The sequence below is a fragment of the Notamacropus eugenii genome, chromosome 3, assembly GCF_028372415.1.
Source record: "Notamacropus eugenii isolate mMacEug1 chromosome 3, mMacEug1.pri_v2, whole genome shotgun sequence".
NCBI classification, from domain to species: domain Eukaryota; kingdom Metazoa; phylum Chordata; class Mammalia; order Diprotodontia; family Macropodidae; genus Notamacropus; species Notamacropus eugenii.
Genome location: NC_092874.1, coordinates 273,544,905 through 273,557,921, shown reverse-complemented (window position 1 = coordinate 273,557,921; position 13,017 = coordinate 273,544,905). Strand labels below are relative to the sequence as shown.

The 13,017-nt window shown below is 37.9% G+C and overlaps 1 protein-coding gene across 1 annotated transcript in view; it reads left to right on the top strand.

The window, feature by feature from the left end:
• Window positions 1-11,424: 11,424 nt before the first annotated feature.
• Window positions 11,425-13,017, top strand: part of DCN (decorin) — a 55,452-nt gene continuing 53,859 nt past the window's right edge. The window contains exon 1 of the mRNA XM_072655557.1: window positions 11,425-11,488. The gene's annotated coding sequence lies outside the window, so the exon portion shown is untranslated. The remainder of the gene's footprint in view (window positions 11,489-13,017) is intronic.

Genomic DNA, 13,017 nt, shown 5'->3' with positions numbered 1-13,017 from the left:
TCTGCAGCTATTTTCAGAGATACTTCTAAGCACCTTTAAGCTTTTGGTTCTTTTAAGGCAGTGTGATTTCAGAAGAGGTGTTTACTACTCTCTTGGCCTGTGCTCAGGTCTATGAGTGACCACAAGCACTCTTTTCTGCCCTGGAACTGTGAGGAGGGTCCCCATAAACATAAACTTTGGTGTTCTAGTGCTCCTTCTTGCCCTAGGACTGTCACTCAGGACTGTGATCTGGATCTGAGCATGGTCAAAGCCAAGGAGTCTTGCCTCATTGCTAACAAAGAGACCCTTGGAATCTCCTTAAAAGGAATTGCAGCTTCTTGAACACAGGAGTCTCAAGCTATCTGTTAATTTTTTCCCCTAAAATTCCTGTGTTGTACTTGTACAGTGGCCTAGTGCCATTGGATACTTACAATCTTGAAGGCTGACTTTCAATTTTGCCTCTGACATAGTCTTTTGACCCTGGGAAAGTTATCTAACCCCAATTTCCTCACTTGTAAGATGGAGACAATAACCCTCCCAGGGTTGTTATTAGGATCCAATGTTTTGACATGTACACAGCACTTTTCAAACCTTAAAAGGTAATACAAATACTAGATATTGCTATTATAAGTGTTCCACAAATGCATGTTCATCAACAGATTAATTGTTACAAGAATCCTTGTAACCACAGAGACAACGGGTTCTATGACTCTCTGGTGATCAATGTTAGGTAGTCTTAATGTTGGTAGACAGGTTTGCCTAAGCTGTCCTTCATTGCCACTGGAGACTCTCAGTGTCAAGAATAAAAGTGCCCTCTACTTGATGAAGTTCCTCAAAATGCCCCTTTTGGTGAGGATGTTATTTCCAATGTACCAAGGCTTAGGATGATATAGAGCTTCCCAACTGAATGGTCTATTGGGGATTAATACTTAAAAAATAAGAATTATAGATTTATATTTGTACGATAAGATTACTGATATAGAAACATCTCTTACAAATATAGAATTTGCATTTGAGATCACTTATATTGGTTATTTTCAGGGTGGTTTGACATCAGTCTATCATGATTTTTCAACCTCTGAACCTTTGCCCACCCTATGCGAGATTCAGAAAATAGTGACAAGAATGTAGCTTTTTTTGAACTTATCATATTCAAATCCTCTTGTTGTCTGGTGCCCAAGAACTCTAGCAACTCAGTAGCAGCAGTATGGGTCATAGAATATCCTTCTCAATAAGAAATAAGTTCAAAGATACAAAGATACAAAGAAATTCAAAGATACAAAGACATCTAGGGATCTCCAAACTCCATAGTGCTGGCCATAGTGCTGCCATAAGGTCCTACCGACTTCCAGGGATCATCATACTGTTCACACGTTATGCTCAGAAGCAGCCTAACAAACATGACAAGAGGAAATTCTGTTTTCATATTCTACTTGTGGAAAGTCATTGCCTAACACTTAGCCTCCATATTTTAGCTACATTAACTTCTTTGTTAACTTGATTATTTCTATGTTTATATCTGACCACAATGTTAAATGTTATTAAGAATTAGATGGTCATAAAAGCTTTTGTGCCTTGTATATAGTAAGTCCTTTAGTAGTATTTATTAAATTTAATTTAAAAAGTAAAAGGCAGGGTATAAATCTCTCTGGATTCTCTTTCTTCCACTCTCTCTTTCTGTGTCTCTTTGTCTCTGTCTCCATCTCTCTCTCTCTCTCTCTCTCTCTCTCTCTCTCTCTCTCTCTCTCTCTCTCAACCTCTCTTTGTCTTTCTCTCTCTGCTTCTCTCAGTCTCTGTCTTTGTATTCTCTCCATAAAACTTCTATAATTATATTCTCCTCTATTGTATTAAAGATTACTTACCTCACGGAGAATCCTGACTTGAAATGAAGGATGAGATACATATTTGGACATGTTCAACATGAGGTTTTCTATTGTTTAACTCTTCCTATTTTTACAAGGGTTTCCTTTTTCTTTAAGTAAATAGAAGAGAGAGGAAAATACAAGCAAAACCCCCCAAATACTTCTTAAAAAAACTCAAAAACTAAAAACAACATTAAAAACTCTACTTAAGGAAGGTATTTGAGGGTAACAATGATTTTCCTCTCTCAGCCAGTGACCCATAGGATCCTTTAAAGTCAGGGGGTGATAGGTTGTTGGGTTGACCAAATGTCACTGAATAAACAGAGACAATTTTTGATTGAGAGAGGGAGAAGTATAGTATATGAGTAGATGAAAGTATGTTGGATTTTTAATGGAAGCAATGAGTGTATAATTTAATAGGAGCTGTTGTTCAGTTGGTTCAGTTGTATTTGACTCTTTGTGACCCCATTTTGGGGTTTTCTTGGAAAAGATCCTGGGATAGTTTGCTACTTCCTTCTCCAGTTCATTTTACAAATGAGGGACTGAGACAAACAGGGTTGAATGACTTACCCAAGGTCACAGACCTAGTAAGTGTCTGAGGCCAGATATGAACTCAGCAAGAAGATTCTTCCTGTTCTCAAGCCCATGGCACCACAATTTATTCAGCCTTTCTCCTATTAAATTGCGGTATATAAATGTAATAGATTATTATTGTGCTTTAAGAAATTTTAGATTTTAATAAAACCTGGGGTATCACCTAGGGGGGCGGAGCCAAGATGGTGGAGTGAAAGCAACGACTCACCTAAGCTCCTGGAAAAACTCCTCTGGATATCTCTGGGGGGAGAGTCTGACCAGACTTTGGAGGTGTAGAATCCAGTGGGTGACGGACTTTGACAGATTCGGAGCCCAGGCTGGACCAGAGGGTCCACGGGAGGGATCTGTTCTACGGGGGTAAGACCCTGGCGCACAGCGCAGCGTGGTCAGCGCGGCAGGGCGGAGGGGACCAGAGGAGCCCGAGAGTGGCAGGCGAGACCAGCGGAGCAGGAGATAAGCCAGGCCGAGCCGGTGAGAGCCACTGAGTGCCAGACATCAGCGCAGCAGCCCTTGAAATCTTAAGCCTGAAGACAGACTCCGGTGGGTCACTACTTGAACTTCCAGGAACTGGGATGGCAGAGTGATCAGTAAGTGCTCTCTCCTCCCCCCTGATGACCGTGAGGGAACCATAAAATTTTTCCCCAGATTAATGCTGGATCAGTGGGAACAGCAGAAGGGGGCAGGTGGTCTCATAACACCAGAGGCTGGAAAAGTAGCAAAGGGGGATTCTTCCTACGGTGGCGGAGACGGCTGGAGGGACAGACGACCCAGGGCAGAGAAAATTCGCACTGAGACCCAGGCAAGCCTCAGAGCCGGGAGACGAGCCCCAGGAGGGGCGGGAACACGTGTTAGCTTCTAGGCGTGCCCCAGCCCTCCAGGGGAAAAGGGAAGACAACAGGGAAGCTGGGATCACCATCCCCTGATCTTGCCTTTGCCTCAAGTCAGCTGAGGAGATATCCTGAGACCAGACCACCCCTCCCACACACCTAACAAGCTAACCCCAGGGTTGATCAGGGAAACAAAAAACAAAAGCCTGCTTTTAGCCTAGACACACATCAGCTCAACTTAAAGATCTGTACCTTCTGACTGAAAGAACCAAAAGCTACAACACTCAGCCAACATCATGAATCGGAAAAAGCAGACGAAAAGTGAAAAAACCATAGAATCTTTCTATGGGGATAAGGACCAAAACACAAACACCAAAGAGGTTAGAGCTGAGACTGTACTTCCATCTGAAACCTCAAACGGGACTATGAATTTCTCGCAAGCACAACTAGATTACCTGGAACGTCTGAAGAAGGATATAAAAGAAAAACTGGCCAATGATTTTAAAACTATAAAAAAAGAATTCACTGATGAGAACATCACCCTGAAAAAGAAAATTGAAGAAATGGAAAAGGAAGTTCAAAAATTAACTGGAGAGAATAATTCCCTAAAAGGAAGGGCTAATCAAATGGAAAAGGAAACCCAAAACCTAATTGGGAAAATTGATCAGATGGAAAAGGAAACCCAAAACCTAACTGGGAAAATTGGTCGAATGGAAAAAGAAGTACAAAAATTAAATGGAGAAAATAGCTCCTTAAAGGGAAAAATTGGTCAGATGGAAAAGGAGATGGAAAAACTAACTGAAGAAAACACTACGATGAAGATTAGAATTGGGCAAGTAGAAACTAATGACTCAATGAGGCAACAAGAATCAGTCAAACAAAATCTAAAGAATGAAAAGATAGAAGAAAATGTAAAATATTTAATTGGAAAAACAACTGACCTGGAAAATAGATCCAGGAGAGAAAATCTAAGAATTATTGGCCTGCCAGAAACCCATGATGAAGAAAAGAGTCTGGACAATATCTTCCAGGAAATCATCAAGGAAAACTGCCCAGAAGTACTAGACTCAGAGGGCAAAATAGTCATCGAAAGGATCCACCGTTCCCCTTCTGAAAGGGATCCCAAACTCAAAACCCCAAGAAATATAGTTGCCAAATTCCAGAGCTATCAAGTGAAGGAGAAAATACTACAAGCAGCCAGAAAGAAACAATTCAAATATCAAGGACACACAGTCAGGATCACACAGGATGTTGCAGTTTCTACATTAAAAGATCAAAAGAATTGGAACCCAATATTCCGTAAGGCAAAGGAGTTGGGACTTCAATCAAGGATCAACTACCCAGCAAAGTTCAGCATAACGTTTCAGGCAAGGAGAAAGTCATTCAACGAAATAAGGGATTTCCAGAGCTTCCTGACCAAAACACCAGAACTCAATAGACAATTTGATCTTCAAATGCAGGTCTCCAGAGAATCATAAAAAGGTAAACAGAGGGGAAAAAACAAAAACAAAAACTTGCTACTCAATGAGGGCAAACTGTTTACCTCCCTATAAGGGAAGATGATACCTGTTAATCTTGAGAACTGTGCAGCTATTATGATAAAAGGGATATATGTAGAGGGAACGGGCATAAAGTAAATGATGTCATGTCAAAAATATGATTTAAGTATGAGAAGGGAATGTAATAGGAGGTGTGGAAAGGGGGAAGCAGAAAATGGCAAATTATATCACAGGAAGAAGTACAAAACTATAGTAGAGGGAAGGAGGGGAGGGAGATGAGCATTGTTTGAGAGGTACTCTCATCTGATTTGTTCAAAGGAGGGAACAATAATCTTAAGTAGATAATCCTAACTAGCTCTATAGGTAGTAGGAGAGGAAGGGGGAAGAAAGGGGAGGGTGGCTAAAAGGGAGGAAAGAAGCAATAAGAGTAAAGGGGACTAAAAGGGAGGGGGGTCAAAAGAAGGAGGGGAAGGCTGCAGGAGGAGGGCGGGAAAAGTGAATACTATTGAGGAGGGGAAGGGAGACGGGAGAGCTAAAAGCACAAATGGTGGGAAAGAGGTTGGAGGGAAATACACAGATTGTAATCATAACTGTGAATGTGAATGGAATGAACTCTCCCATAAAACAGAGACAGATAGCAGAATGGATTAAAAGCCATAATCCAACAATATGCTGCTTACAAGAAACACATTTGAAATGGGGGGATACACATAGGATAAAGGTCAAAGGATGGAGCAGAATATATTGTGCTTCAGCTCATGTAAGAAAGGCAGGAGTAGCAATCCTAATCTCAGACAAAGCAAAAGCAGAAATAGATCTAATCAAAAGGGATAAGGATGGAAACTATATCCTGCTAAAAGGCACCATAGACAATGAAGCAATATCATTACTAAACATGTATGCTCCAAGTGGTATAGCATCCAGATTCTTAGAGGAGAGGTTGGGGGAGTTGAAGGAAGAAATTGATAGCAAAACTATACTAGTGGGGGACCTCAACCTCCTCCTCTCTGAACTCGATAAATCCAACCTCAAAATAAACAAGCAAGAGGTTAAGGAGGTAAATAAAACTCTGGATAAGGTAGATATGATAGATCTTTGGAGAAAATTAAATGGGAATAGAAAGGAATATCCTTTTTTCTCAGCGGTACATGGAACATTTACAAAAACTGACCATGTACTAGGACATAAAAATCTCACAATCCAGTGCAGAAAGGTAGAGATAATCAATGCATCCTTTTCAGATCATAATGCATTAAAAATTACATGTAATAAAAGCCCATGGAAAGAGAAACCAAAAATCAAATGAAAACTAAATAATCTAATTCTAAAGAAGGGTTGGGTTAAAGAAGAAATCATAGAAACAATTAACAACTTCATTCGAGAGAATGACAATAGTGAGACAACATACCAAAACTTATGGGATACTGCAAAAGCAGTTATTAGGGGAAGTTTTATATCTCTAAATGCTTACATAAATAAAATAGAGAAAGAGGAGATCAATGACTTAGGCTTGCAGTTGAAAAAGCTAGAAAAAGAATAAATTGAAAATCCCCAAGTAAATACCAAATTAGAAATATTGAAAACCAAAGGAGAGACTAATAAAATTGAAATTAAGAAAACTATTGAATTAATAAATAAAACCAATAGTTGGTTTTATGAAAAAACTAATAAAATTGATAAACCTTTGGTCAATTTGATTAAAAAAAAGAAAGAAGAAAACCAAATTACTAATATTAAAAATGAAAGGGGTGAACTCACCTCCAATGAGGAGGAAATTAAAACAATAATTAGAAACTACTTTGCCCAACTTTATGCCCACAAATTCGATAATCTAAACGAGATGGATGAATATTTTAAAAAATACAAATTGCCCAGATTAACAGAAGAGGAAGTTGAATACTTAAACAACCCCATCTCAGAAAAAGAAATTGAACAAGCCATCAATGAACTCCCTAGGAAAAAATCTCCAGGGCCAGATGGATTCACAAGTGAATTCTATCAAACATTTAAAGAACAGTTAATTCCAATACTACATACACTATTCTTGAAAATTGGGGAAGAAGGAGTCCTCCCAAATTCTTTCTATGATACAAATATGGTTTTGATACCCAAACCAGGAAGAGATAAAACAGAGAAAGAAAATTATAGACCAATTTCCCTAATGAATATAGATGCAAAAATTTTAAATAAGATTGTAGCAAAATGAATACAGCATCTTATCACGAGATTAATACATTATGATCAGGTAGGATTCATACCAGGACTACAGGGCTGGTTCAATATTAGGAAAACTATTAGCATTATCGATCACATCAACAACAAAGCTAACAAAAACCACATGATTATCTCAATAGATGCAGGAAAAGCTTTTGACAAAATACAACATCCATTCCTACTAAAAACATTGGAGAATGTAGGAATAAAGGGAACTTTCCATAAAATAATAAGCAGTATCTATCTAAAACCTTCAGCAAGCATTATATGCAATGGGGATAAGCTAGATGCATTCCCAATAAGATCAGGGGTGAAACAAGGTTGTCCATTATCACCACTATTATTTAATATGGTACTAGAAATGCTAGCTGTAGCAATTAGACAAGATAAAGATATCCAAGGAATTAAAATAGCCAAAGAAGAAACTAAGTTATCACTCTTTGCAGATGATATGATGATTTACCTAGAGAATCCCAGAGATTCAAGTAAAAAATTACTTGAATTAATAAACAACTTTGGCAAAGTTGCAGGGTACAAAATAAACCCACACAAATCTTCTGCATTCCTATATATTAGCAACAAAGTCCAACAGCAAGAGATAGAAAGAGAAATCCCATTTAAAGTTAGGGTAGACAGTATAAAATACTTAGGAGTCTACCTGCCAAAACAAACCCAGGGATTATATGAACACAATTACAAGACACTTTTTGCACAAATAAAGTCAGATTTAAGTAAGTGGAAAAACATTAGTTGCTCATGGGTAGGCTGTGCTAATATAATAAAAATGACAATTCTACCCAAATTAATATACTTATTTAGTGCCATACCAATTAAACTATCATACAATTACTTTCTAGAGCTGGACAAAATAATATCAAAATTCATTTGGAAAAACAAAAGGTCCAGAATATCAAAGGGACTAATGAAAAGAAATGCTTGGGAAGGTGGCCTAGCGCTACCAGACCTCAAACTGTACTATAAAGCAGCAATTATCAAAACCACTTGGTATTGGCTAAGAAACAGAGAGGTAAACAAGTGGAATAGACTTGGCACTCAAGATGCAGCAGGCAAGGAATATAGCAACCTTCTGTTTGATAAACCCAAGGACCCCAGCTTCTGGAATAAGAACTCATTGTTTGACAAAAATTGCTGGGAAAACTGGATAACAGTGTGGCGGAAATTAGGCATAGACCCATACCTGACACCGTACACAAGAATAAAGTCCAAATGGGTACATGATTTAGGTATAAAGATTGATACCATGAATAAACTGGAGAAGCAAGGAATAGTGTATTTATCAGATCTATGGAGAAGGGAAGAATTCTTTACTAAAGGAGAGATAGAATGCATTATGAAATGCAAAATGGATAACTTAGATTACATTAAACTGAGAAGTTTTTGCACAACCAAACCCAATGCAACCAAAATACGGAGGGATGTAGTAAATTGGGAAAGAATTTTTACAGCTAAGCTCGGGGATAAAGGCCTCATTTCTAGAATATATAGAGAACTGACCCAAATGTATAATCATACAAGTCATTCCCCAATTGATAAATGGTCAAAGGATATGAACAGGCAATTTTCAGAGGAAGAAATTAAAGATATCTATAATCATATGAAAAAATGCTCTAAATCACTATTGGTTAGAGAGATGCAAATCAAAACAACTCTGAGGTACCACATCACACCTATAAGATTGGCAAACATGACAGAACAAGAAAATGATAAATGCTGGAGAGGATGTGGGAGAGTTGGAACACTAATTCATTGTTGGTGGAGCTGTGAGCGCATCCAACCATTCTGGAGAGCAATTTGGAACTATGCCCAAAGGGCTACAAAAATGTGCATACCCTTTGACCCAGCAATATCGCTACTAGGACGATATCCTCAAGAGATCATAAAAATGGGAAAGGGTCCCACATATACAAAAATATTTATAGCAGCACTCTATGTAGTTGCCAAAAACTGGAAGTCAAGGGGATGTCCATCAATTGGGGAATGGCTGAATAAATTATGGTATATGAATGTAATTGAGTACTATTGTGCCATAAGAAATGATGAACAAGAAGACTTCAGAGAGGCCTGGAAGGACTTATATGACCTGATGCTGAGTGAAAGGAGCAGAACCAGGAGAACTTTATGCACAGCAACAACCACAGTGTGTGAGAGTTTTTTCTGGTAGACTTAGATTTTTGTAATAACACAAGAACTTCTTACCAAAAAAAAAAAAAAAAATCCCAATGGAGGATCTCAAGGTAAAATGCCTGCCACACTCAGAGAGAGAAATATGGAAGTCACTCACATATTGTAGCAGATCATGTTTGTGTATGTGTATGTGTTTGTGTATCATGTTCTGATTTGTTATACGATTTCTTTCATTTATCTTAGTCTGACTACATAGCATGACTATAGTGAAAATATACTCAATAGGAAAGTATATGTAGAATCTATACAGAATTGTATGCAGTCGTGGGGAGGGAGTGGGGTAGTGGGGAGTAGGTGGGGAGGGATAAAATCGCAATTGTATGGCAGTGATTGTTAAACATTACAAAATAAAAAAAAATAAATTAAAAAAAAAATAAATAAAACCTGGGAAGAATTGTGTGAACACAGCAGAACAAAATGAGGAGAGTAATTTATGCAACAATGTTGGACAGAATACAACAACTTTGAAAGACATAAGAACTATGCTCAATGTAATGACCATTCATGATTTCAGAATACCAGTGATAAAGCCTGTGACTCATCACTTGACAGAAGTGTGATGATTTCAAGGTGCTGAATGAGATACATATTTTTGGACACAGCAAATGTGTGGATTTGTTTCTTTTAACTATTCAAATTCAGAATTGCTTTTATTTATACATTCTTGTTGGAGAAATATTTGGGGACAAAAGAATGTAAAATAAATTGATTTATTTTAAATGAAAACAAAATCCAGCTTCTATAAATTTAGACTATCATTCTCAATAATCTCAATCCTAAAACTTGACCTTATAACATATTTTTCAGTTGTCTTTCTAAGATCAATATAATGTGTCACTATCACCAGAGATATGTAACTTAACATTTTTGAGAAAGAGTTTTTTAAAACACCACTAAAGCTGGTATCTGAAATTCTGCCCTTAAAGATCTACTCATCTTTATCATTAGACACTGTTATTCCTAGGTAGACCCTGCCCAAAGACAGACACCACTGGGAAAGGTAACACATTAGCCTTTAGGTTGAATTAGATCACCAAATTATCTGGACAAGTCACTGAGAAAATAAAGGGAAGGAAAATTCACTTTTCCTAGCAAGATAAGTGGGTTTGGAGGGTCAAGGAAGGCAGAAATCTTATAGAGAATATCAATGGGACCCTGACTACTTTGCTGGGATGCAACTGAGATTTAGAAAGGGAGGAGAAGGTGGCAAAGGGATTGTGACAAACAAACATTTTTTTTCACATTCATTAGAGTTTGTCCTTAACTTCATCATGCCCATCCCATGGTACTTCTATGCCTGAAAAACCACCAGTTTATGGTGAGGGAAATAGCAACAGAAACAACGCAATACAATGTAGTTTGTTAGAACTTGCCTGGTCTGGACGTATAACCCTGGTCTTCGAATGTCCCATGAAGTGTGTGAAGAAAATCACCTGGCTTCTCAGGAAATGGCAGAATCCTTTTCAAGCCTGGCATTCTTCATCCTGCTAATAAGTAATTGTCACTTAAATCAATTGCTTTGCTAATGAAAATGGCCAGCCCTGAAATGAACTCTGACAAGACACAGAATCCAGTTATCCTGCTAACTGATGACTTGTCAGTTGAAATTACAGTGCAGACATTTTTAACAGTGGATGGGGTATGTGATTTGAATTTAAATATTTCACATTTCTACATGGCAGCCAACATTTCTGGGAAGACTAGGCTGACATTTCAGAGTAGGATGAGTTTGAATGACTTGGGTATAGGATTAGCCTAAAGACCTTGAGTTTCAAAATTGTTCACTTTCACACTTATCTTTCGGAAATCTAGGTTTGGGTTCCAGCTCATGTTCAAACTATTGGACTTGAATGAAGTTAGTCACAGGCACATTAAAATCTCACTGTGATTAAGATTCACTCAGCCACAAATACACACCCCTACTTTCTCAAATCAGTGTTACAAAATAGAAATGAAGCAATGCAACAAACAATAACTATAACAACTTTGAGATTTTAGAAAAGTTCTTTGCAAATCCGAATGGTGAAGACTAGCACACACACACACACACACGTGTCAGTACTAATAGAAATTCATGTTTCAAGAGCCTAGTTGTGGCTTTGAATATAGGGTTGTTTATTAGTTAAGAAATATAAATGAGAAGCAGTTTAAAACATTTTAACATCTCTCTCTCTCTCTCTCTCTCTCTCTCTCTCTCTCTCTCTCTCTCTCTCTCTCTCTCTCTCTCTCTCTCACACAGAAATTCAAACTCAATGACTGAGCTCAAGAGATATGCCAGCCTCAAGCTCTCCTTTTGAAAGATAGAGAGGTAAGAGAGAATAGAGATGGGAGGGGGGAAGAGGGAGGGAGAGAGAGAGAGAGAGAGAGAGAGAGAGAGAGAGAAGAGAGAGAGAGAGAGAGAGAGAGAGAGAGAGAGAGAAGCAATGAAATAGGTGAATAGACAGATTGATAGAATGATGAATAGATAGAAAGGCAGAGAGATAGAAATGTATGGATAGATAATAGATTGATAAATAGATAGAGGTAGATATAAAGACAGATGAATAGATAGAGAAGTAGATGATAGAGACAGGCACAGATAGAAATAGAGACATAGACAAATATAGATAGAGAGATGAAGAAATAAGTAAACAAATAGATGAATAAGTAAATAATTTCAGGTCTTTAGTTTTTCTTGACCCTGAAACCAGGAAGACCTGGGATCAATCTTCATCTTTAACACACATTGCTTTTATGATTCTGGACAAGACACGTAATCTCTTGGTGTTCCAGGGAACTATCTAAGAAAAGAAATTGAAGAGGGGACATGGATCTGCACATGCCTCTTACTGCAATCCTCTAAATTATACAATATATGACTCTCCAGAATTAGCTTTGTCCATAGCGTAGATGGCAAATATCCAGCCACAAATGACTTGCTTAATTTCAGGAGCATCAATAAGTTCGCCTCTGGTCTTCAAATGTCTACAGCCTTTGTAAAGTGCTTTGCAAACCTTAACATATTAGCTCTGTCTGACTCCTTCCTGGAAACCTTTCCCTCCTCCTCTTGGACTTCTCACCTCCATAGCTTCCTTTAAGGCTCGACTAAAATCCCACCTTCCTCAATGCCTCTTTATTCCAGTGTTTTCTCTCAGTTAATTACCTACTACTTATTCTACATAGAATTTGCTTTGCTTATATTTGTTTGCATGTTAGATTTTTAAGCTCCTTGAAGGTAGGCAACTTGTTGGTGAGTTGTTGTTTTTTTTTTAGGGGGGGGTGTCTATCTTTATATCCACAACACTTAGTACAGTGCCTAATGCAATTATTATAATTATCATTTTATAGTGCTATTTTATTTATAGAAATACTTTCCAGCACACCAATTATTTCATGCTCTCCTAGTATTGGGCATTCCTTCCGCAATTCTTATTTAAAAGTGACCATCCTGTTATCACTGTCCATATCTCCTTGTAGATCCACTATAGGGGGTCCACCCAAAGTGCTTGGGGGCCTTACTCATATTCTCTGCAAGTCACATAAACATCAAATGAATACCAAATGTTTCTTCTTGCTAAGTGACAAAACCTTCTGCTTGTTCCACCCCACCCCTCCCCTCCCAGTTGGAATCAAACTGCAAAATGTTAGGATTCTTGTTCCATTATCTTTGGTTTGTATGGCCTTGGTTGAACTACTTAGCCTCCAAGGTCTTCAGTTTCCTCCTTTTTATGATGGTGTTGGTTTAGTGTAGGTTTCTAAGTTCTTTCACAGATCTATCATATTCTGTCATTAATTTTATTTTCTTTCTTGAAAACAGTTTTTGTTAGTGAGAAAGCTTGAAGTTACACATTACCAAAG